The 23,898-nt window shown below is 37.3% G+C and overlaps 1 pseudogene; it reads left to right on the top strand.

The window, feature by feature from the left end:
- Positions 1 to 21,649: 21,649 nt before the first annotated feature.
- On the top strand, positions 21,650 to 21,979 carry LOC147824494 (cytochrome c oxidase subunit 6C pseudogene; annotated as a pseudogene).
- The last annotated feature ends 1,919 nt before the right edge of the window (positions 21,980 to 23,898 follow it).

Genomic DNA, 23,898 nt, shown 5'->3' with positions numbered 1-23,898 from the left:
ATTGATAAAAAGGATAATGAATGATATGAAGTTAGAGCCAGGAGACATAACACTAGAAATGTATTTTCAAATTAACAGTGTCCCACAGTGATATTATTGCCTGTAATTTGTCCCTCTGCAACCCCAAGTAAATTCCTCATTTGGGGTCCTAGTGGAAGATCCAAAAGTGATCCCTGATGATCCTTATCTTCTGGTATCCATGCCCTTATTCAATCTTTTCCCCTTTAGTTTGGGTGCTACTTATGACTTGCTTCTAACAGATGGAATATGGCAAAAGGGATGCATTGTCACTTCCATGATTATACTAAGTCACACAAGGCTCCATCTCACTAGCAGCATTCTCCTTTGCTGCCTTAGCAGAAGGAAGGGGTATGTTAGGAGGTATAGAGAGCAGGGGGGTGGGAAGGAACTGAGAACTGTCTCTAGTCAACAGCAAGAAGAAAGCCAGAGCCCTCAGTTTTACAGCAACAAGAATATAAATTCTGTTAACAATCTGAGTGAGCTTGGAAGTAGATAGTTTCCTCACAGAGCCTCCAGAAGAGACCTGGCTGATATTTGATTACTGCAGCCTGGGAGACCCCAGCTAACCTTGATCAGACTTCTGACCTTCAAGAATTGTGGAATGTAAACATATGCTCTGTTAAGGTGCCATGTTCATGGCACTTCCCACATAGCATAAAATGTTAATACAGGGTCATACTTTGAGGGAGCAAACTGTCCAGACATGTGCTTTGGTTCTGACCCTTGCTGTAGATTATGTCACTTCTTCTGCTGCATTACTGAGTCAATGCTTGGAAGACCTAGGAACAAGACAACTTCATGACTAGCACTGCTCTTCCCTTCTCTGAACCTACATTTTATCATCTATAAAATGAAGCCATTGTACTTGGAAAAATCCAAGGGACCTATCGGGTGGGAGAATTTCTTCCTATAATCCAAAACAGGAATTAAGAGGGCCGGGGATTTAGCGCAGTGATTTCATTGCATGCTGCACAAGCACAAGGACCTGAGTTTGATCCCCGGTACCAAAAAAAAAAAAAAAAAAAAAACGGAATTAAATTTGGAAATAATGGGTCAGAAATGAGTAAGTATAGAAAGTTAACATGAAATTTAGCTTTAAGGAGACAGTAAGAGTCTATATGCTGACAGTCCCATAGACATGGCTGAAATAAAATGGCCCAGATCAGCCACAGATGTGGTACTTGCATATCCAGCCAACTGGGCAATGTATTTCCCACTATTTCCCAGCTTCTTCAGTATTTCCCAGCTTCTTTTCATGGATGTTATACTAGATATCCTGAAGACATCTTCTGTTTAAAAAAAACTAATACAAGTTTTAACTAGTGAAAGAAAAGTGAACTTACCCTCAGACTAACTGAAAAACTTAGCATGGAAATCCTCTTCGTGTTCTCCACCCATAATAACAGACATTGCTTAGTTATTAGACCACTGTCTTGACTTCTGGTTAGTCAGAAGAGCAGAGCCAATGTTCTTAGAAGTAAACCAGAGAAACAAGCTCATCTGAAATAGTTTTGTGGGTCTCCATTTTCTAATGCTACATAAAGAAAGGCTTTGAATAGTGCTGGATTCTGGGAAGAACCATGGTAAGTATTTTCTAAGTTTTCAAAGTCAATGGGGGATATAACTGAGAACATAAATTCTAAAACCATCGTAAGCTGAATGTTGGAAAAACAGAAGCAAGTGTTCTTTCCAGTGTGAAAAAAAAAAAACCCTCTCCTCATTAGAGCCTTAGAATGAATCTACTTTTACAAGCCTAATCCATGAATAAACTAAGTAATAGAACTTTGCTGAAAAATTCCTCATGGATTTACAAGTTTCTATAAGTCCCCAAGGAGTGGGGTTTGAGCTATAAAGTTGCCGGAGGTACACAAGTCTGTACAGTGTAGTAAGAATTTGGGAACTGACATCTTTCCACAACAAAGACACTACTGATGCCCAAAACCAGACCTATCTGGCTTTCTGTCCCTTGTGTTAAACAGTACTTAGTGTGGGTTTAAGCGTAACTTAAGGGCTGTTGGCTTAAGAAAAGGGAATTTTGAGGGACTGATGAATATGTGAAAACAGAAGATCCAATCTAGGTTTCTTAAAAACCTGCAACCTAAGATCATTTAATAATTTTTCTTAATGTTAAATTGACAATGGTAAATGGTCTAATAATACTCAAATTCATAATTGTTTAGAAACAGATAGGTAAAACAAAAAACATCTGCATATATGTCTTTATACCTCTTGTAAAAAGAAATAACAATGTTAAAAACCAAGCAAATAAAAAGGTTTGATAAATATAGATTTCATCTCATCTCCATTCTGTGCTTTATGCAATTTGCTCATAGGAATAGTGGATCAACTTTTTGGCAACTGTCAAACTTTATAATTGTCTCAACTGAATGTTAAATGTATTGTGAGGTTGGGCATCAGTTAAAAACACAATCACAAGACCCCACCTCTGAGCAACAAGCGAGCTGAAGGGTGAGGACTTCAGCCTGGTGGAGCTGAGACTACCACCCCCCACTATCCCCACCATACCACCACCTGCCGCCTCTGGCCTCCTGGCTGTGCAGGTACCTGGTTCCACACTGCAGAGGCACGGTGGGTCATAAAGGCCATTGTCCTGAGTTCCAGAAGATAGAGCAGAAGTGAACAACAGAAAGAGGGCCTCTCTCAGGCTCCTGGATGAAAATTGAAGCCCACTGGAAAAGTGAAGAGAATCTCTGCAATAAAGGCACACAGACCACTGTAGTGGGTAAGTTGGAGGGATCATCACCTCCCCTTGGAACCTGGACTATCTTCAGGGGAAAGGCAGCTGGAACTTGCAGTAGAACCCTGAAGAGTTCAACTCTGCAGGAGGTCATGAAGCTCAACTTGGGACTTGCAGCCAAAAATCAGCCTGAATCTCACAGGTCTGCTACTGGCTTGCTGAGACTCATTGACTTATATCTGCACTCTGTGGTCCACATTGTCTATTGTGACAGCAGAGACATACCCTAAAGGAGGCCCTTTGTTTTTATTCTTTGTTATCCTCAAAAATATTATTTTTTCTCTTATTAATTTTTAATATTTTTCTACTCTTTTCAAATTTTTCTTTTTTGTCTCTTTCTTCTTTTTTCTTCTTTTCTTTCTCTCACCCTTTCTCTCTGGCTCTGCCACATTGCTCTTCATCTCCCTTTTTATTCCTGTCCTGGCCCTAATTTGGATTTTCTTTATTTTTCTTTTCCTTTTCTTCTCTTTTTCCTTATCTTGATTGTCACTAGTTTTAAAGGAAAGTAAATACAGTTTCTAGCCTCCCTATTGCTGTTAGGTTGTTCTGTTCTCATTTTTGTTCCTTCATTCTGTCTTTTCCTCTTGTCTTCAACAGTTTCCAAGAGTTTGTGGGATATTCCTCTGTCCTCTGGCCTCACTACTAACCTTTGCTTCCTTCTACCTATCTATCCCTCCTTCTGCAACTCCTTCTAAGTTTCCATCCTGAAGGGTAAATTTGCTAGATTGAAGAGTTTATTCACTATAAACATATTTTGTGCTGGTCCCCAATTTTGATTTAATTCACACATTTAAAGGTGATAGATTAGTAACTACCACAAATTGTTATTTTCTAAGCTGTGCTTGATGCTATTATGTAGCTAATTGTATCACTTGAGCTAAGGTGTTGTGATTGATCTAATCAGTTGCCTTTCCTGGTATAATGAAAATGAGATAGCTTTAGAGTCATTAGAGACTCCAAACCCAAAGACCAGCTATATCTGGAAGACACCTCTGAGAAGCAATCATTCTGTAAGTGTTCTAAATACACGCAACAAAGATACTTACAACAAGCAATATCGAAGTATCAACCTGGGAATTAAACCAAGGACAGTACCAAAAACAAAAATAGAAATGAGAAGACATTTAAGCAAGGGCCCAAAGACTTCCAGCACACCAAAGGCAAATTCTGGGGGAAACGAGGTGGAAAAGTCTGATAATCAACCACCTGGACACCCTGAACTGATAATACAGGAAGTAACAAAAAAGATGAATGAGGCTCTAGAAAAATTCAAAACAGAAATAATCTCCCAGACAACTACAGAAATGGAGAGCAGAATGAAAGACATGATTACAGATTTTAGAACAGAAACAGATAAAAAAAAATAGATGAGTTCAGGACCATGATGGAAACCATGAATACCCAATATAGGAAAGAAATGCAAACCATGAATGCCCAACATAGGAAAGAAATGGAATCCATGAAATAGATTCAAATAGATATCCAGGAGATTAAAAATTCTACTGAAAGCATACACAGAAGACTTAGCAATCTGAAGAGAGAATATCAGATATAGAAGACAGGATGGCAGTCAGTGATCATGAAAACAGAGACCTCTTAAAAATAGTGAGTGACCATGAGAAATCAATCCAACAGCTCCTAGATGATGCAAAGAAGAATAATATAAGACTGATTAGAGTCCATGAAAAAGCAGGAAAAAGTACAAATGACATAAAAAAAACTGTTCACAGAATTAATGACAGAAAACTTCCAAAAAGAGCAAAAGAATCAGACATACAGATGAGTGAGGCATATAGGACTTCAACTAGCCACAATCAAAAAAATCTACACCTAGAGATATAATAGTCAAGGTCCTGGAAACACAACAGAAGAACAAAATACTACAAGCAGTTAGAGAAAAGAAACAAATCACATGCAAAGGAAAGCCCATCAGAATCACAGCAGACTTTTCAACACAAGCCCTCAAGTCAAGGAGAGCCTGGAGTGAGGTATTTCAAGCCCTAAAAGAAAACAACCTCCAACCTAGACTGATGTATCCTGCAAAACTATCTTTCAAAATTGATGGGGAAATAAGATACTTCCATGACAAAGAACACCTGAGAAACTTCCTGAACACCAAGCCAGCACTCAAAAAAATTCTAAACAATATCCTAGAAAAAGACAACGAAGGTCACAACTCCATGAGGTCCAACAGAGCAAATTCATCAGGCAAGGCAAGAAATTAAAGGGAGAGGGAGAAAAATTAAAAAGAGAAAAAACAGGAAAATAACATGATAATGATGAGTCAATCCATGTCAGTTATAACCATCAATGTTAATGGCCTCAATTCACCAATCAAAAGAAATAGACTGGTGGAATAGATTAAGAAGAAAAATCCAACAATATGCTCTATTCAAGAAATGCACCAAGTTCAAAAAGAAACTCATAGACTGAAAGTAAAAGTATGGAAAAGAGAGTCACATGGAACATGCCAAATCAGCCTGCTGCAGACAACCCACCTGGTTCCACACTACAAAGATGCAGAGGACACCAGACCACCAGACCACCATACTGGGTCCTGCCACTCCCGGCCCAGAGTCAGGGGCTTCTGAGCCGCAGTCCCACTGCTCCTGGTCCAGAGGAAGGGGCTTCCTAGCCATGATCCCTCCCACTGCCCCCAACCCAGAGGAAAGGGCTTTCAGGCCAACTTCTGTACCACCACTCCCAGTCCAGAAGAAGGGGCTTCTGGCCACCATCCCTACTGCAGCTCCTGGCCCCTGTCCCACCTCTCACAGCTCAGAAGAGATGATCCTCACGGATGCCAACAGCACTCCCTCCCCCCGCCCCCCCAGTCAAAATGAGAAAACATGTAAACAAGTCTCAAAACCAGATTTCCAGATCACCTCCAGCAACCCCAAAGGGAAAATGAGATGGAACACTCTGATACTCAAACATCTGGACCAACTGAACTGGCAACAAAAGGGGATCTGGAAAAGATGAAATAAGAAATAATTTCACAGATAACAGGAGACATTGTGCTCCTAGTGCAAGACATGATTAATAAATCTAGAGAGGAGCTCAGGAACATGATGGAATCCCAACATAGGAAACAAATGAAATCCATAAAAAAGATACAAACAGATTTCCAGGAGATGAAAAACTCCACTGAAAGTCGACAAAGCAGAATGAGCCAATTTGAGGACAGAATTTCAAATATAGAAGATAAGATTGCAATTAGTGACCAAGAAAAGAAAAATTGCTTCAAAATTATAAGGGAACATGAGAAATCAATCCAGCAGCTGCTAGATAATGCAAAGAAGAATAACATAAGACTGATTGGAGTCAATGAAGAAACAGGAGAGAGTGCAGATGACATAAAAAACATCTTCACAGAAGTAATGGCAGAAAACTTCCCAAGCAGGGGAAAAGAACTTCACATACAGATAAGTGAGGCATATAGGACTCCAAATAGCCTTGATCAAAAAAAAATCTACACATAGGCATATAACAGTTAGGATTTCAGAAACTCTACAGAAGAACAAAGTTCTACAAGCAGTTAGAGAAAAGAAACAAATCACATACAAGGGAAAGCCCATCAGAATCACAGCAGACTTCTCAACACAAACCATTAAGGCAAGAAGAGCTTAGAGGGACATATTCCAAGCCTTAAAAGAAATCAGCCTCCAACCCAGACTGATGTACCCTGCAAAATTATCTTTCAAAATGGATGGAGAAATAAGATACTTTCATGACAAAGAGCACCTTAGGAACTTCATGAATACGAAACCTGAACTCCAAAAAATTTTACACAATATCCTAGGAACAGACATTGAGGATCACAACCCCAGGAAGCAAAGCAGAATGAAGCCATCGGGCATGACAAGAAATTAAATGTAAAGGATGAGAACCCAACAAAAAGAAAAACTCATGGAAATGACAAGTCAATACATTTCAGTTATAACGATCAATGCTAATGGGCTCAATTCATCAATAAAAAGAAATAGACTGGCAGAATGGGTCAAGAAACAAAATCCAACAATATGCTGCATACAAGAAACACAATTAATTCAAAAGGAAACTCATAGACTGAAACTTAAAGGGTGGAAAACAGTACTCCATGCTATGGGAACCTGAAAAAAAGCAGGAGTAGCTATCCTCTTTGCAGATCAAGTACATTTCAAACCAACACTGATTAAGAGAGATGAAGAAGGACACTACATCCTTGTAAAGGGAAGAATCCTAGAGGAAGAGATGACAATCATAAATACCTATGCACCAAACACTAGTGCGCCCAACTATATAAAACAAATACTAACGGACATGAAAAGTCATATATGCATTAATACAATTATAGTGGGAGACCTCAACACCCCACTGTCATAAACAGATAGATCAACTAGACAAAAAATAAGTAATGAAATACTAGAACTCAATTGAACTCTTGAAAAATGAACTAAACAGATATTTACAGAGTCTTCCACCCCACAAAATCAGAACACACATTCTTCTCAGCTGCACACGGGTCATTCTCAAAAATAGACCACATACTCACACATAGAACATGTTTAAGTAAGTGCAAAGGAATTGAAGTTATCCCCTGTATATTACCAGACCACAGTGCAATGAAATTGGAGATCCATAGCAAAAGAAACTCAAAAAATTTCATAAGCATGTGGAAATTGAACAATACACTTCTTAATAACCAATGGGTCATAGAGGAAATTAAAGAAGAAATCAGACAGTTCCTTCAATTAAATGACAATGACGATATAACATATCAGAATCTATGGGACACAATGAAAGCAGTCTTATGAGAGAAATTTATAGCAGTGAATATGCATATTAGGAAAACAGAACAACCCCAATTAAACAACCTGATGTTGCACCTCAAGCTTCTACAAAAAGAAGAGCAGGACAAGCCCAGAGCTCATACAAGGGAGGAAATTATAAAGATCAGAGGAGAAATCAATGCAATGGAGACTAAGAGAATGATACAAAATATCAATGAAGCCAAGAGTTGGTTCTTTGAAAGAATCAACAAAATTGACAAACCCTTAGCCAAACTTATGAGAAAAAGGAAACAAAAAGCCCAAATCCATGCAATTAGGAATGAAAAGGGTGAAATTACAACAGACCCAGCAGAAAACAGAGGATCATCAAAACCTACTTCCAGAACCTATATGCCAATAAGATGGAAAGCAGAGAAGAAATGGACAGATTCCTAGATAAATATGAATTAACAAAGTTGAACAAAGAAGACCTAAAAATTCTAAACAACCCAATATCAACCAATGAAATTGAAAACATAATTAAAAACTTATCAACTAAGAAAAGCACAGGCCCTGATGGCTTCATTGCTGAATTCTACAAGACATTTAGAAAGGAACTGCTGCTGCTACTGTTAAAACTTTTCAATGAAATTGAAAGGGAAGCAATACTCCCAAATTCATTCCTGGAAGCAAGCATCACCTTCATCCCCAAAGCAGAGAAAGACCCAACCGAAATGGAGAACTATAGGCCAACCTCACTAATGAACATAGATGCAAAAATCTTTAATAAGATACTGGCAAATAGAATGCAGAAGATTATCAACACGATCATACACCTTGACCAAATGGGATTCATCCCAGGGATGCAGGGATGGCTCAACATATGCTAATCAATCAGTGTAATACACTATATCAATAAAGCCAGGACAAAAACCATATGATCATATCAATTGATGCAGAAAAACCATTCAACAAAATCCAACATGCATTTATAATAAAAACCCTACAAAAAATTGGAATAGATGGTCTCTACCTCAAACTGATAAAAGCCATCTATGAAAAAGCAACAGCCAATATCATAACTAAATGTCCAAAAACTGAAATCCTTCACACTAAAATCAGAAACAAGACAAAGATGTCCACTATCACCACTCTTATTCACTATAGTTTTAGAAATATTAGCCATGGCAATTAGACAAGAGAAAGAAAAGGAATAAAGATAGGAAATGAAGAAGTCAAATTGTCATTATTTGCAGATGACATGATACTCTATATAGAAGACCCCAAGAACTCCACCAAAAGTCTTCTAGACTTAATAACCAAATTCAGTCAAGTAGCTGGTTACAAGGTCAACACACAAAAATCAATAGCTTTCCTCTACACAAACGACAGACTCACTGAGAGAGAAATAGGGCAACAATTCCTTTCATAATAGCATCCAAAAAACTGAAATACCTAGGAATTAACCTAACAAAAGAAATCAAAGACCTCTTCTCTGAAAACTACAGCACTCTGAAAAGAGAGAATGACGATGATATCAGAAAATGGAAAGACATGCCCTGCTCCTGGGTAGGAAGGATCAACATAGTGAAAATGGCCATACTTCCAAAATTGCTATACAGATTCAATGCAATCCCAATTGAAATCCCAGCAGCATACTTCATGCACCTTGGGAAAACAATCCAAAATTTCATTTGGAACAAGAAGAGACCCAGAATAGCAAAAGCAATTCTAGGTAACAGAGACATGGCAGGAGGTATCACAATCCCCACCCTGCAACTATACTACAAAGCTACTGTGATAAAAACAGCATGGTACTGGCAAAGAAACAGACCTGAGGACCAGTGGAACAGATTAGAAGATGCAGAAACAACACCAGACACACTCAGCCATCTCATCTTCGATAAAGGAGCCAAACACCCTCACTGGAGGAAAGATAGCCTCTTTAATAAATGGTGCTGGAAAAATTGGATTTCAACTTGCCAAAGATTAAAACTAGACCTATATCTCTCATCATGCTCTAAACTAAAATCAAAATGGATTAAAGATCTAAATATTAAAATAGAAACGCTGAACCAGTTGGAACAGAGATTAGGTAGAACTCTTGAAGACATTGGTGTAGGAAAAGATTTTATGAACAAAACCTCAGTTGCCTATGAACTAGCATAATCAACAAGTGGGATCTTTTCTTACTAAAAAGCTTCTGCACAGCAAGAGAAACTACCAGTAGTGTGAAGACACAACTCACAATGTGGGAAAAAATCTTCACTTGCTTTTCCTCAGACAAAGGTCTACTATCTCGAATCTGAGAAGAACTTAAAAAGATCAGACCTCCCAAATTTAAAGACCCAATCCAAAAATGGGCATCTGAAATGAATAGACATTTCTCAGACAAAGAAGTAGAAATAGCAAATAAACATATGAAAAAATGTTCAGCATCACTGGTCATTCAAGAGATGCAAATGAAAACAACGCTGAGCTTCCACTTCACTCCAGAAAGAATGGCTGCTATCATGAAATCAACCAATAACAAATGCTGGCAGGGCTGTGGGGAAAGAGGAACCCTGCTCCACTGCTGGTGGGAGTGTAGACTGGTGCAACCACTGTGGAAATCAGTATGGAGATACCTCAAAGAACTAGGACTGGAAGTCCCATTTGACCCCACTATTCCACTGCTGGGGATCTTCCCCAAAGAATTAAAAGAATCATACCACAGTGATATATGTGCACCCATGTTCATAGCAGCACAGTTTGTGATAGCTAAAACTTGGACACAGCCCAAATGCCCATCAACTGGAGACTGGATAAAGAAAATGTGGGTTTTTTATAAAATGGAGTACTACTCTGCCATAAAAAATGAGAAATTAGAGACATTTATAGCTAAGTGGATGCACATTGAGGCAATACTCTTAAGTGAAATAAATAGGACACACATGTATAAATACCAAATAGTTTCTCTGGTGTGAGAAACTGAAAGTGTAAATAAGGACTAAATGTATAATAGGTCATGTGAAATACGAAGAAAAGGGGCAAAGGGGAAGGAAGTGGGAGGGCTAAGGGAAAGGATAGAAGGGAATGGAATTAATATGAGAAAATGGAAAAACAGGAACAAAATCTTTGTAAATAGGGAGGAATGGAGGGGTTGAAGGGAGGGCTGAGCAAGGGTGAAAAATAAGAACCAAGAGAGACTATGTAAAGGTGCAAATTTCCAATGATGAATGTCATTATATTTTATACCTAAAATGTACCAATGATTAGAATGAATAATCGACAATGCAAAATAGGAAGAAAAGGTCCAAAGGGGTAGGCGTAGTGGGAGGGGCAGTGGAAATGAAAGAAGGGAAAGGAAAAATGCTGAGAAATGGAAAAACTGGAAATAAAGTCTTTGTAAATAGGGAAGGGTGGAGGGGATGAAGGGAGGGCTAAGAATGGGGAAAAAATAAGAACCAAGATGCATTATGTAACAGTACAATTCCCAGTGAGAAATGTAATTGTGTTGTATACCTACAATGTACCAATAAAAGAATTTAACCCAAAAAAAGTATGGAAAAGATTTCTCCATGTGAAGGGAACCCAGAAAAAAGCAGGCATAGCTGTCTTGTTTACAGACAAAGTAAATTTCAAACCAAAACTAATTAAGAGAGACAAAGGAGGTCACTACATCTTTGTAAAGGAAACAATCCAAGAGGAAGAGACAGTCATAAATATATATGCACCAAATACTAATACCCTTAGCTATACAAAACAAATATTAGAGGACATGAAAAACCAAATAAGCACTAATACAATTGTAGTAGGGAAACTCAATACTCCACTGTCACAAATAGACAGACCATCCAGACAAAAAAATCAACAATGAAATATCAGAATTGAACCAAGCTTTTAAACACATGGACTTAATAGATATCTACAGAGTGCTAGACCCCAAAAAATCAGAATATACATTCTTTTCAGCTGCGCATAGGTCATTCTTCAAAGTAGACCACATACTAGCTCATGGAATATGTTTAAGTACATGATTGAAGTCATCCCATGTATATTATCAGGCCATAGTGCAATTAAACTGGAGATCAATAACATAAGAAACCATAAGAGCTTCACAAACAAATGGAAATTCAATAACACCCTCCTGAACAACCAATGGGCCACAAAGGAAATTAAAGAAGAAATTAAACAGTTTTTACAAACAAATGATATTGCCAATACAACATACAGGAATCTATGGGACCCAATGAAAGCAGTTATATGAGGGAAATTCATAGCAGTGAATGGCCACACTAGGAAAACAGAGAAAGCTCAAATCAACAACCTAATGCTAAATCTTAAACTCCTAGAAAAAAAGAGCAAGAAAAACTGAAAGCTCATACAGGGAGGAAATTATAAAGATTAGGGCAGAAATCAATGCAATGGAGACTAAGAGAATGATACAAAAAATCAATGAAATGAAGAGTTAGTTTTTCAGAAGAATAAATAAAATTGGTAAACCCTTAGCCAACGTTATCAAAAAAAAAGGAAGAAGGCTCAAATACATGAAATTAGGAATGAAAAAGGTGAAGTCACAACAGATCCAGCAGAAATCCAGAGGACCATCAATACCTACTTCGAGAACCTAATGAAATGGAAATGGAATGAAATGGAAAATGCAGAAGAAATGGACAGATTTCTAGACACATATGAATTACCAAAGTTGAACAAAGAAGATAGAAAAATTCTAAACACCCCAATTACAATCAGTGAAATTGAAAACATAATTAAAAATCCACCAACAAAGAAAAGCCCAGGTCCTGATGGGTTCACTGCTGAATTCTACAAAACATTTTGAGAAGAACTATTGCCATTACTCTTCAAACTTTTCAATGAAATTGAAAGGAAAGCAATACTTTCAGGTTCATTCCTGGAAGCAAGTATTACTTTGATTCCAAAACCAGGGAAAGACCCAACCAAAAAAGAGAACTACAGGCCAATCTCCCTAGTGAACATAGATGCAAAACTCCTCAATAAGATACTGGCAAACAGAATACAGAGGGTCATCAAGAAGATCATACACCCTGACCAAGTCAGATTTATCCCAGGGGTGCAAGGATGGTTCAACATACATAAATCAACAAATGTAATACACTATATTAACAGAGTCAAGGACAAAAACCATATGATCATCTCAATAGATGCAGAAAAAGCATTCCATAAAATTCAACACCCATTCATGATAAAAACCCTGCAGAAGATTGGAATAAATGGTCTTTAACTCAACTTGATTATGGCTATCTATGAAAAACCAATAGCCAAAATCATACTAAATGGTCAAAAACTGAAAACCTTCATGCTAAAATCAGGAACAAGACAAGGATGTCCACTATCACCACTCCTGTTCAATATAGTTTTGAAAACATTAGCCACAGCAATTATACAAGAGAAAGAAATAAATGGAATAAAGATAGGAAAGGAAGAAGTCAAACTGCCATTATTTGCTAATGATATGATGATACTCTACATGGAAGACCCAAAAAATTCTGTCAAAAGACTTCTAGATTCAATTGACAGATTCAGTAGAGTAGCTAGATACAAAGTTAACACTCAAAAGTCAATAGCCTTCTTGTACACAAATAACAGACTCACTGAAAGAGAAATTAGGGAAACAATCACTTTCAAAATAGCATCCAAAAAAATGAAATATTTAGGAATCACTCTAGTAAAGGTAGCAAAAGACCTGTACATTGAGAACTACACTACTCTTAAAAAAGAGATCAAGGAGGACATAAGAAAATGGAAAGATATCCCCTGTTCATGGGTAGGAAGAACCAACATATTGAAAATTTCCATGCTTCCAAAACTGCTATACAGATTCAATGCAACCCCAAGTGAAATCCCAACAGCATATTTCATGGAACTAGAGAAAACAATCCAAAAGTTCATCTGGAACCAGAAGAGACCTAGAATAGCAAAAGAAATTCTAGGCAACCCAGTCATGGCAGGGGGTATCACAATTCCCAACTTGAAACTGTACTACAAAGCCACTGTGATAAAACAGCATAGTACTGGCAAAGAAATAGACTCAAGGATCAGTGGAATAGATTAGAAGATGCAGAAATAACTGCAGACATACTCAGCCACCTCATCTTTGACAAAGGAGCCAACTATCCTCACTAGAGGAAAGATAGCCCCTTTAATAAATGGTGCTGGAAAAATTGGATTTCAACTTGCCAAAGATTAAAACTAGACCCCTATCTTTCACCATGCACTAAACTAAAATCAAAGTGGATTAAAGATCTAAATATTAAAACAGAAACACTAAACTTGCTGGAAGACAAGTTAGGTACAACTCTCAAAGATATTGGCATAGGAAAGGACTTTATGAACAAATCCTCAGTAGCACAGGAACTAGCGCAAAGAATCAAGTGGGATCTCTTCTTATTAAAAAGCTTCTGCACTGCAAGAGAAACCACCAACAGAGCTACGAGACAACCTACAATGTGGGAAAAGATTCTACCAACTGTTCCTCAGACAAAGGTGTACTATCTAGAATCTATAAAAAACTCAAAAAAAATCAGGCCCCCAAATAGAAAGACCCAATTCAAAAATGGGTGTCTGAAATGAACACACATTTCTCAGACAAAGAAGTAGAAATAGCAAATAAACATAATGAAAAAATGTTCAACATCACTGGTGATTCGAGAGATGCAAATGAAAACAATGCTGAGATTCCACCCCACCCCAGAAAGAGTGGCTGCTATCATGAAATCAACCAATAACAAATGCTGGCGAGGGTGTGGGGAGAAAGGAACTTTTCTTCATTGTTGGTGGGAGTGCAGACTGGTGCAATCACTGTGGAAATCAAAATGGAGATACCTCAAAGAACAAGGATTGGACATCCCATTTGACCCACCTATTCCTCTAATAGGTATTTTCCCAAAAGAATTAAAAGAATCATACCACAGTGATATATGCACATCCATGTTTATAGTGGCACAGTTTGTAATAGCTAAAACTTCGAAACAGCCCAATTGCCCATCAACTGGAGACTGGATAAAGAAGATGTGTGTTTTTTTAATAAAATGGAGTACTACTCAGCATAAAGAATGAGAAACTAGTGACATTTATAGCTAACTGGATGCACATTGAGGCCATCCTAAGTGAAATAAATAGGACACACATGTGTAAATACTGAATAGTTTCTCTGGTGTGAAAAACTAAAAGTGTAAATAAAAATCAAAATGTATAATTGATAATGTGAAACAGGAAGAAAATGTTTAAAACAATAGGGGAAGTGGGAGGGGAAGGGGAAAGGAAAGAAGGGAAAAGAAAAAATATGAGAAAAGGAGAAACATAGAAACAAAGTCTTTGTAAATAGAGAAGGGTGGAGGGGGTTGAAGGGAGGGCAGGGGAATCGGGAAAAAATAAGAACCAAGATACATCATGTACAGGTTCAAGATCCCAATGATGAATGTAACTGTATTGTATACCTAAAATGTACCAATAAACTAAATGGAAAGAAAACACAATCATAAATCTGAACTATAGTAGTATTATAGGCAGCTGAGTTAGGTAGAAATATTATAGGTAGGCAGGTAGGGCTAGGTCCTCGAGAGAATCAGGACAAAGGTGAAACACATCACAACTATGGCCATAGACACATCTGTTGGAGACCAGGTTCCAAGATAAAGACAAGATGACCAGACCTGTATACCTCCTAAAAGGACAAGCACTGGGCCTAATAAAGTCTAGATAGATATCAGCCACCTCAGTGGGTGACCAGGAACTCTGGATCCACCATTTCCTAAGAGAAGTCTTTGTTCTTTCTATCCACACTTATTATGTGACTTTTTCCCAATTGGACCACTATTACCTAAGTGACTATACTTGTAACCTTGCTGGTTGATCATGGCTGTGGGCCACATTGTACCCACATAAAGTTTTACTACATTAAACTGCCCTCTAGAATGGGGTCCCTGGCTAACCATTCAAGACCTCCTGCCTCTTAGGAGCTATCCTCTCAATAAATATCTTCCTACTCTTAACCTCTGTTGTTCCTAGAATTCATTCTTTGATTTTAGAGAACACAAGCTCAGCATATCAGATAGCTAACAGGTTGGGAGATATAATATTTTCATATTTCATTACTGTTATCATATCCTGTATCAGTAGGACCTTGGTAATAATTGGCTAGATTGAAGTTTATACTAATCTTTAACGTTAAATCCACTTTTGAAGTGTGCTTTGCCCAATTGCAACATTCCTTTCTTCTTCAGCTGAGGAAGAATCCAATCTGGGAAGTCTATAGGAGATAAGGAAATGATCAGCTTTGGGAGTATAAGAATGCCTGGTGAGAAAAATGGCCCTTTTATCATCTGTATGTTTTTCTCATTAGATTGAGTCAGAAGTCTGTGAGTCTATGATTTGTCATGATCTTACAACCTTAACCAGCTCACTAGCTGGAGAATTGCAGGGGCATGATCTGAGACCTGTGACCATAAAGCTCATCAGTGTGCTTTTTATTTACCTTTGAGTTCAGTTAGACTTTCTATACCACGTCTAAGAATTCAACAAAAGAAAATTTTTAGCAATTTCACTCAGTAATTTCTTACCAAACACTTATTCACCAAAGAACAGATTAATTTCCAACTATAGGCATATTTTCTTCCAAAAAGAATGAAAACATCCTATTATACAGATATATGCATACCCATGCTTATAGCAGCACAATCCATAATAGCTAAATCTTGAAAGCAGCCTATATGTTCATCAACAGATAAATGTATAAAGAAAGTGTGATATTTATACATAATGGAGCACTACTCTACCATAACAGAAGGTAAATTTGAGTCATTTGTAGGAAAATGGGTGCACCTTGAGACCATCATGTTAAGTGAAGTAAATCAAACACAAAAGCTCAATATCATATGGTTTCTCTAATATGAGAAATCCAATATATAAATAAAGTACAAAATAAAAATTGGCACTAGGAAAAAAAGAGAAAAAAGTTAATGTAATTCAGCATGGACAATGTATCAAAAGTATATCTTGATTTAGTATAATTGCTCTATGTGTTTTATATATTTTTGGTCTGTTAGTCTGGCTGTTAATCTGTATTATGATAATTTACTTTATAAGCACTTATAAGATAAATAAATAAAACTGATGCTGGCCCAAAAAGACAGAAAACAGGAAAAAAAAACACTTTCCAATTAAAGAGAGTAGTTTGGAAAGACAGAAAAATCAATAAAATAGAATACTTGGCCACTAAGAACTAATACAGTAGGAGAAATGATATATATTCACTCATAACCATGAAACAAGGTATACTATGCCAGAAGAGTAGCACAGATAATATATAATGTAAATTCAAAAGCAGAAGGGGTTATCTATGATTGGCAGGATTTAAAAATAATCATTGGTATTTATTATCATTATCACAATACAAAGCAATCAGAATTATATTAGAATCAAGGATTTCAGAATTGGTAGGATTATAAGAAATCAAGTCCAATTCTTCATCCTTGAGTTCTAATATAGAAATCAATGGATTGGCTCTCAGATGTTCTACATTGCTTCTCATTCTCTGTCTTCTTCAGAGATTCACAGTCATATCCAGCCATGAAACACTAAATTTCCTCAAGGATTAATTCCAGGCCCATCATTCTACATCAATTGACTCTTTTAATTATGTAATGAAATCAAGTGGTATTTGGTGGCAAACATTAGCTGAATGAAAATTTGGAGCAAAAACAAAGCACGGTTATTCTGGATATTTTTTAATCTTTCAGAAGACTTAACATGCTAAAAATTTCTTTGCAAATTAAAAATTATTTGAATCCCTATCTTCCTTCAATAGTTGATCTGAGCTACAAAACTGATCAGGTTATTGATCTGGTTATTTTATTTTCAAAAGGTCCATACAGTCACTAAAGTTATAGATGTGGATGGATCCATCTGAGATTAATGGCACCTAAATTTCTCTCTTCAGCCTTGATCTCATTTCTAAATTCCAGATGCATTCACTTGGCTAACTTCTTGGCATCTCCACTAGAAAAATCAAAAGGCCACTTACACTCAGTATATCCAAGGACTACTTCAGAATCTACCCCCTCATATATGGTCTTCTTTCCCTACTGTATCTATCTTTAAACTCTTACAATTAATCCTCACACACTGAAACCTGAAGATTTTTAACACACATTTTCCCATGCCACACTTTTGCTAAAGCTGATTGGCAGTTTTCCATTGTATTCCTGTCAAAGACTTACCCTATGCATAGCTGCATAGTTTAGGATATTTTGGGCTATTTAGTGGAAGGTACACATACACTCGATTATCTTAAATAATGCTGATGTCATCTTTCTTCTCATCATTAAATTTTCTTTAAAGATTTCTGGCTTGTGTTCATCGTGGTTTTGGTCGTCAAGACAAATTTTCTTTCCATATCAATCTTTCCTTGAGCTATTATCTAGCATACCTTCATTCTAACCCTTAATTTCAGTAAGAGTATTTTTTGTAAGGAATTTTCATTGTGAGAAGATAATGTTCATGGGATTTGTTGCCACACTAGAGAGTACAATTTTAAGAACTACTATCCTGTTCAGATGGCAAAAAAAAAAGTGTCATGGTTCCATATGAACTTATTTGCAAAGCATCAGCAGTCAGTGAGTTTCAAGATCAAAACCATTCAGTTGTATTTGACTGAAATGCTTAATTGTGTTTGGTCAAGCATATGTTGCCCCACCATCTTGCCTATGGGCTATCTCCCAATAAAATAAAATATTCACTGACCATGAGTCATACATTCTCCCCTTACTATATACTCTGCTGACTTGATCAAGAGACAATAAGGAAATAAATGGGAATATAAGTGGTACGATTTCTTAGTTTATATCCATACATTAGAAAATAAGTATAGTGGGTTGAAAGGCAACATGAAATACCCAAAGGTATGTCTCTCTTTCCCTCATTGGGGATGGCATGATGCTGACTGGAACCCAAAATTTCCAAGCTAAATGCATCAGGCTCTGACTTCACGTCAACTGCAAGTAAAATTAGATGACCGAGAAAATTGTTTGAGATGAAAATGATATGTTGCTGTGGTCCTTCCTTAAAGGTAGCCAAAGTGGATTGTTCAACTTCCTAGTGAAGGCAGCCACTTCAGCTTGAGAAGAGAGGAAAACCTAGGATTGGTAGAGAGTGGATTCTTATAGTTCTGCTCTAATCCAAAAATATAATAAGTGTGACACAATGAGCTCTCAGAAGAAAAGCAGAAATCAAAATGAAGTGGTCTTTTTATCATTGGGACCACACACAAAAGGCTTGTAAGGGGAGTTCTACGTGTTTATATAATGAAACCAGGTGGAATTTAGTGATGACTGTTAGCTCAGTGGCAGTCTTGGATGAAGACCAAACATGAATATTCTGGACATTTGCCATTCTTGATCAGAAAACTCTGGAGTTTTCAAAATTGTTTGCAACCTGAAGATTATTTGAATCTCAACACACCTCAAAAGTTGAACTGAGCTGTTCAAAGTTCACTGATTGGAGACCACAGTTCCCACCATTCCCAGCACAGAGGAAGGGGCTTCTGAGCTGCCCTACCACAACTCCCAGCCCAGAGGAATGGGCTTCTGGGCCACCCTACCACCACTCCCAGAACAGAGGAAAGGGCTTCTGGACCACCATTCCACTGCTCCCAGTGCAGAGGAGCTGAGCCGCGCAGGCGCCAAAAGCACACACACCGCCTGCACCCTCAACCACCACCATCAAAATGAGAAGACACATAAACAAATCTCAAAACCAGACTTCCAGATCATCTACAGCAACCTCAAAGGGAAATGAGATGGAACACTCTGATACTCAACCACCTGGACTCCCTGAATTGGCCAAAGAAGAGGATCTGGAAAAACTGAAATCAGAAATAATTTCTCAGATAACAGCAGAGATTGTGATCATAGTGCGAGACATGATTAATAAATCTAGAGAGGAGCTGAGGAACATGGTGGAATCCCAACATAGGAAACAAATGGAATCCATAAAACAGATGCAAATAGATTTCCAGGAGATTAAAAACTCCATTGAAAGTCTACCTAGCAGAATGAGCCAATGTGAGGACAGAATTTCAGATACAGAAGATAAGATTGCAATTAGTGACCAGGAAAAGAAAAGCTTCAAAATTGTGAGAGACCACAAGAAATCAATCCAGCAGCTGCTAGATGATGCAAAGAAGAATAACATAAGAGTGATTGGACTCAACGAAGAAACAGGAGAGAGTGCAGATGACATAAAAAAAACTGTTCACAGAAGAAATGGCAGCAAACTTCCCAAGCACAAGAAAAGACCTTGACATAATGATAAGTGAGGCATATAGGACTCCAAATAGCCTTGATCAAAAAAAAAAAAATCTACACATAGGCATATAATTGTTAAGATTCCAGAAACACAACAGAAGAACAAAGTTCCTCAAGCACTTAGAGAAAAGAAATGAATCATATACAAAGGAAACCCTATCAGAATCACAGCAGACTTCTCAACGCAAACCCTCAAGTCAAGAAGAGCTTGGAGTGATGTATTTCAAGCCCTAAAAGAAAATAGCTGCCAACTCAGATTGATGTACCCTGCAAAACTATCTTTCAAAATGGATGGAGAAATAAGATACTTTCATGACAAAGAGCACCTTAGGAACTTCATGAATACCAATCCAGCACTCCAAAAAATTTTAGACAATATCTGAAGAAGAGACAATGAGGATCACAACCCCAGGAAGCCCAGCAGAATGAATCTATCTGGTAAGACAAGAAATTAAATATAAAGGGGGAGAATCCAACAAAAAGAAAAAGACATGACAATGATAACTCAATATGTTTCAGTTATAACCATCAATGTTAATGTTCTCAATTCACCAATCAAAAGAAATAGACTGGCAGAATGGGTCAAGAAGCAAGATCCAACAATATGCTGCATACAAGAAACACACTTAAATCAAAAAGAAACTCATACACTGAAAGTTAAAGGGTGGAAAACAATACTCCATATGACAGGAACCTGAAAAAAAGCAGTAGTAGCTATCCTCTTTGCAGATCAAGTGGATTTCAAACCAACACTGATTAAGAGGGTCAAAGAAGGACAATACATCCTTGTAAAGGGAACAATCCAACAAGAAGAGATGACAGTCATAAATATATATGTGCCAAACGCTAGTGCACAAAACTGTATAAAACAAATATTAGTGGACATGAACAGTCATATATGCACTAATACAACAGTAGTGGGGGATCTCAATAACCCACTGTCATAAATATATAGATCAACTAGACCAAAAATAATGAAATACTAGAACTCAATCGAACTCTTGAACAAATGAACTTAACAGATGTTTACAGAGTGTTCCACCCCACAAAACCAGAATACACATTCTTTTCAGCTGCACAAGGTTTGTTCTCCAAAATAGACCACATGCTTGCTCATAGAACATGTTTAAGTAAGTGCAAAGGAATTGAAGTTATCCCCTATATATTATCAGACCATAGTGCAATGAAATTGGACATCAGTAGCAAAAGAAATTGCAAGAATTTCATAAATACATGGAAATTGAACAACACACTTCTGAATAACCAATGGGTCACAGAGGAAATTAAAGAAGAAATCAGACAGTTCCTTCAATTAAATGACAATGACAATACAACATATTGGAATCTATGGAACACAATGAAAGTACTCTTACAAGGGAAATTCATAGCAGTGAATACTCATATTAGGAAAACAGAGTAAGCCCAATTAAACAACCTGATGCTGAATGTCAGCTTCTAGAAAAAGAAGATCAGGAAAATCCAAAGCTCACACAATGGAGGAAATTATAAAGGTCAGAGAAGAAATCAATGCATTAGAGACTAAGAGAATGATATAAAAATTAATGAAGCCAACAGTTGGTTCTTTGAAAGAATAAACAAAATTGACAAACCCTTAGCCAAACTTCTCAGGAAAAGGAAAGAAAAGGCCCAAATCCATGCAATTAGGAATGAAAAGGGTGAAATTACAATGGACCCAGCAGAAAACCAGAGGCTCATCAATATCTACTTTGAGAAGCTATGTGCCAATAAGATAGAAAACACAGAGCAGGGAAGGACGCTGGTGTTGAGTAATTACCATGAGTTCCAGTGCTTTGACAAAACCGCAGATGCAAGGTCTTCTGGCCAGGCATCTGCAGATCCATATTGTTGGAGCATTCACTGTCTCCCTGGGAGTTGCACCTCTCTGTAAGTTTGGTGTGGCTGAACCAAGAAAGAAGGCGTATGCAGATTTCTACAGAAATTATGATTCCATGAAAGATTTTGAAGAAATGAGGAAGGCTGGTATCTTTCAGAGTGCAAAGTGATATAGGAATAAAAAGGTTTCTTTGGATAGAGTTCCATAGACACTTGTCACTGATAAGTGTTCCTGAACTGTGAAACATTAAAATATCAACTAAAGAATAGTTCCCATGACAAATAAGCACCAGTGTGGACAGTAAAAAAAAAAAAAAAAAAAAAAAAAAAAAAGATGGAAAACACAGAAGAAATGGACAGATACCTAAATACGCATGAATTACTGAAGTTGAACAAGCAAGACCTAAAAATTCTAAACGACCCAATATCAATCAATGAAATTGAAAATGTAATTAAAAACATAGCAACTAAGAAAAGCCCAGATCCTGATGGCTTCACTGCTGAATTCTACAAGACATTTAGAGAGCAATTACTGTGACTGCTGTTTAAACCCTTCAATGAAATTGAAAGGGAAGCAATACTCCTGAATTCATTCCTAGAAGAAAGCATCACCTTCATCCCCAAAGCAGAGAAAGACCCAATCAAAAAATAGAACTATGGCCAATCTCACTAATGAACATAGATGCAAAAATGTTTAATAAGATACTGGCAAATAGAATGCAGAAGATTATCAACACGATCATACACCTTGACCAAATGGGATTCATCCCAGGGATGCAGGGATGGCTCAACATATGCTAATCAATCAGTGTAATACACTATATCAATAAAGCCAGGACAAAAACCATATGATCATATCAATTGATGCAGAAAAACCATTCAACAAAATCCAACATGCATTTATAATAAAAACCCTACAAAAAATTGGAATAGATGGTCTCTACCTCAAACTGATAAAAGCCATCTATGAAAAAGCAACAGCCAATATCATAACTAAATGTCCAAAAACTGAAATCCTTCACACTAAAATCAGAAACAAGACAAAGATGTCCACTATCACCACTCTTATTCACTATAGTTTTAGAAATATTAGCCATGGCAATTAGACAAGAGAAAGAAAAGGAATAAAGATAGGAAATGAAGAAGTCAAATTGTCATTATTTGCAGATGACATGATACTCTATATAGAAGACCCCAAGAACTCCACCAAAAGTCTTCTAGACTTAATAACCAAATTCAGTCAAGTAGCTGGTTACAAGGTCAACACACAAAAATCAATAGCTTTCCTCTACACAAACGACAGACTCACTGAGAGAGAAATAGGGCAACAATTCCTTTCATAATAGCATCCAAAAAACTGAAATACCTAGGAATTAACCTAACAAAAGAAATCAAAGACCTCTTCTCTGAAAACTACAGCACTCTGAAAAGAGAGAATGACGATGATATCAGAAAATGGAAAGACATGCCCTGCTCCTGGGTAGGAAGGATCAACATAGTGAAAATGGCCATACTTCCAAAATTGCTATACAGATTCAATGCAATCCCAATTGAAATCCCAGCAGCATACTTCATGCACCTTGGGAAAACAATCCAAAACTTCATTTGGAACAAGAAGAGACCCAGAATAGCAAAAGCAATTCTAGGTAACAGAGACATGGCAGGAGGTATCACAATCCCCACCCTGCAACTATACTACAAAGCTACTGTGATAAAAACAGCATGGTACTGGCAAAGAAACAGACCTGAGGACCAGTGGAACAGATTAGAAGATGCAGAAACAACACCAGACACACTCAGCCATCTCATCTTCGATAAAGGAGCCAAACACCCTCACTGGAGGAAAGATAGCCTCTTTAATAAATGGTGCTGGAAAAATTGGATTTCAACTTGCCAAAGATTAAAACTAGACCTACATTTCTCACCATGCACTAAACTAAAATCAAAATGGATTAAAGATCTAAATATTAAAATAGAAATGCTGAACTGGCTGGAACAGAGGTTAGGTAGAACTCTTGAAGACATCGTTGTAGGAAAAGATTTTATGAACAAAACCTCAGTTGCCTATGAACTAGCACAAACAATCAACAAGTGGGATCTTTTCTTACTAAAAAGCTTCTGCACAGCAAGAGAAACCACCAGCAGTGTGAAGAGACAACCCTCAATGTGGGAAAAATCTTCCCCTGCTGTT

Source organism: Heterocephalus glaber, unplaced genomic scaffold, assembly GCF_053883595.1.
Source record: "Heterocephalus glaber isolate CG9 unplaced genomic scaffold, H.glaber_assembly_v1.0 deba00001538, whole genome shotgun sequence".
Taxonomy (NCBI): Eukaryota; Metazoa; Chordata; class Mammalia; order Rodentia; family Bathyergidae; genus Heterocephalus; species Heterocephalus glaber.
This window is presented reverse-complemented; position numbering and strand designations above follow the sequence as displayed.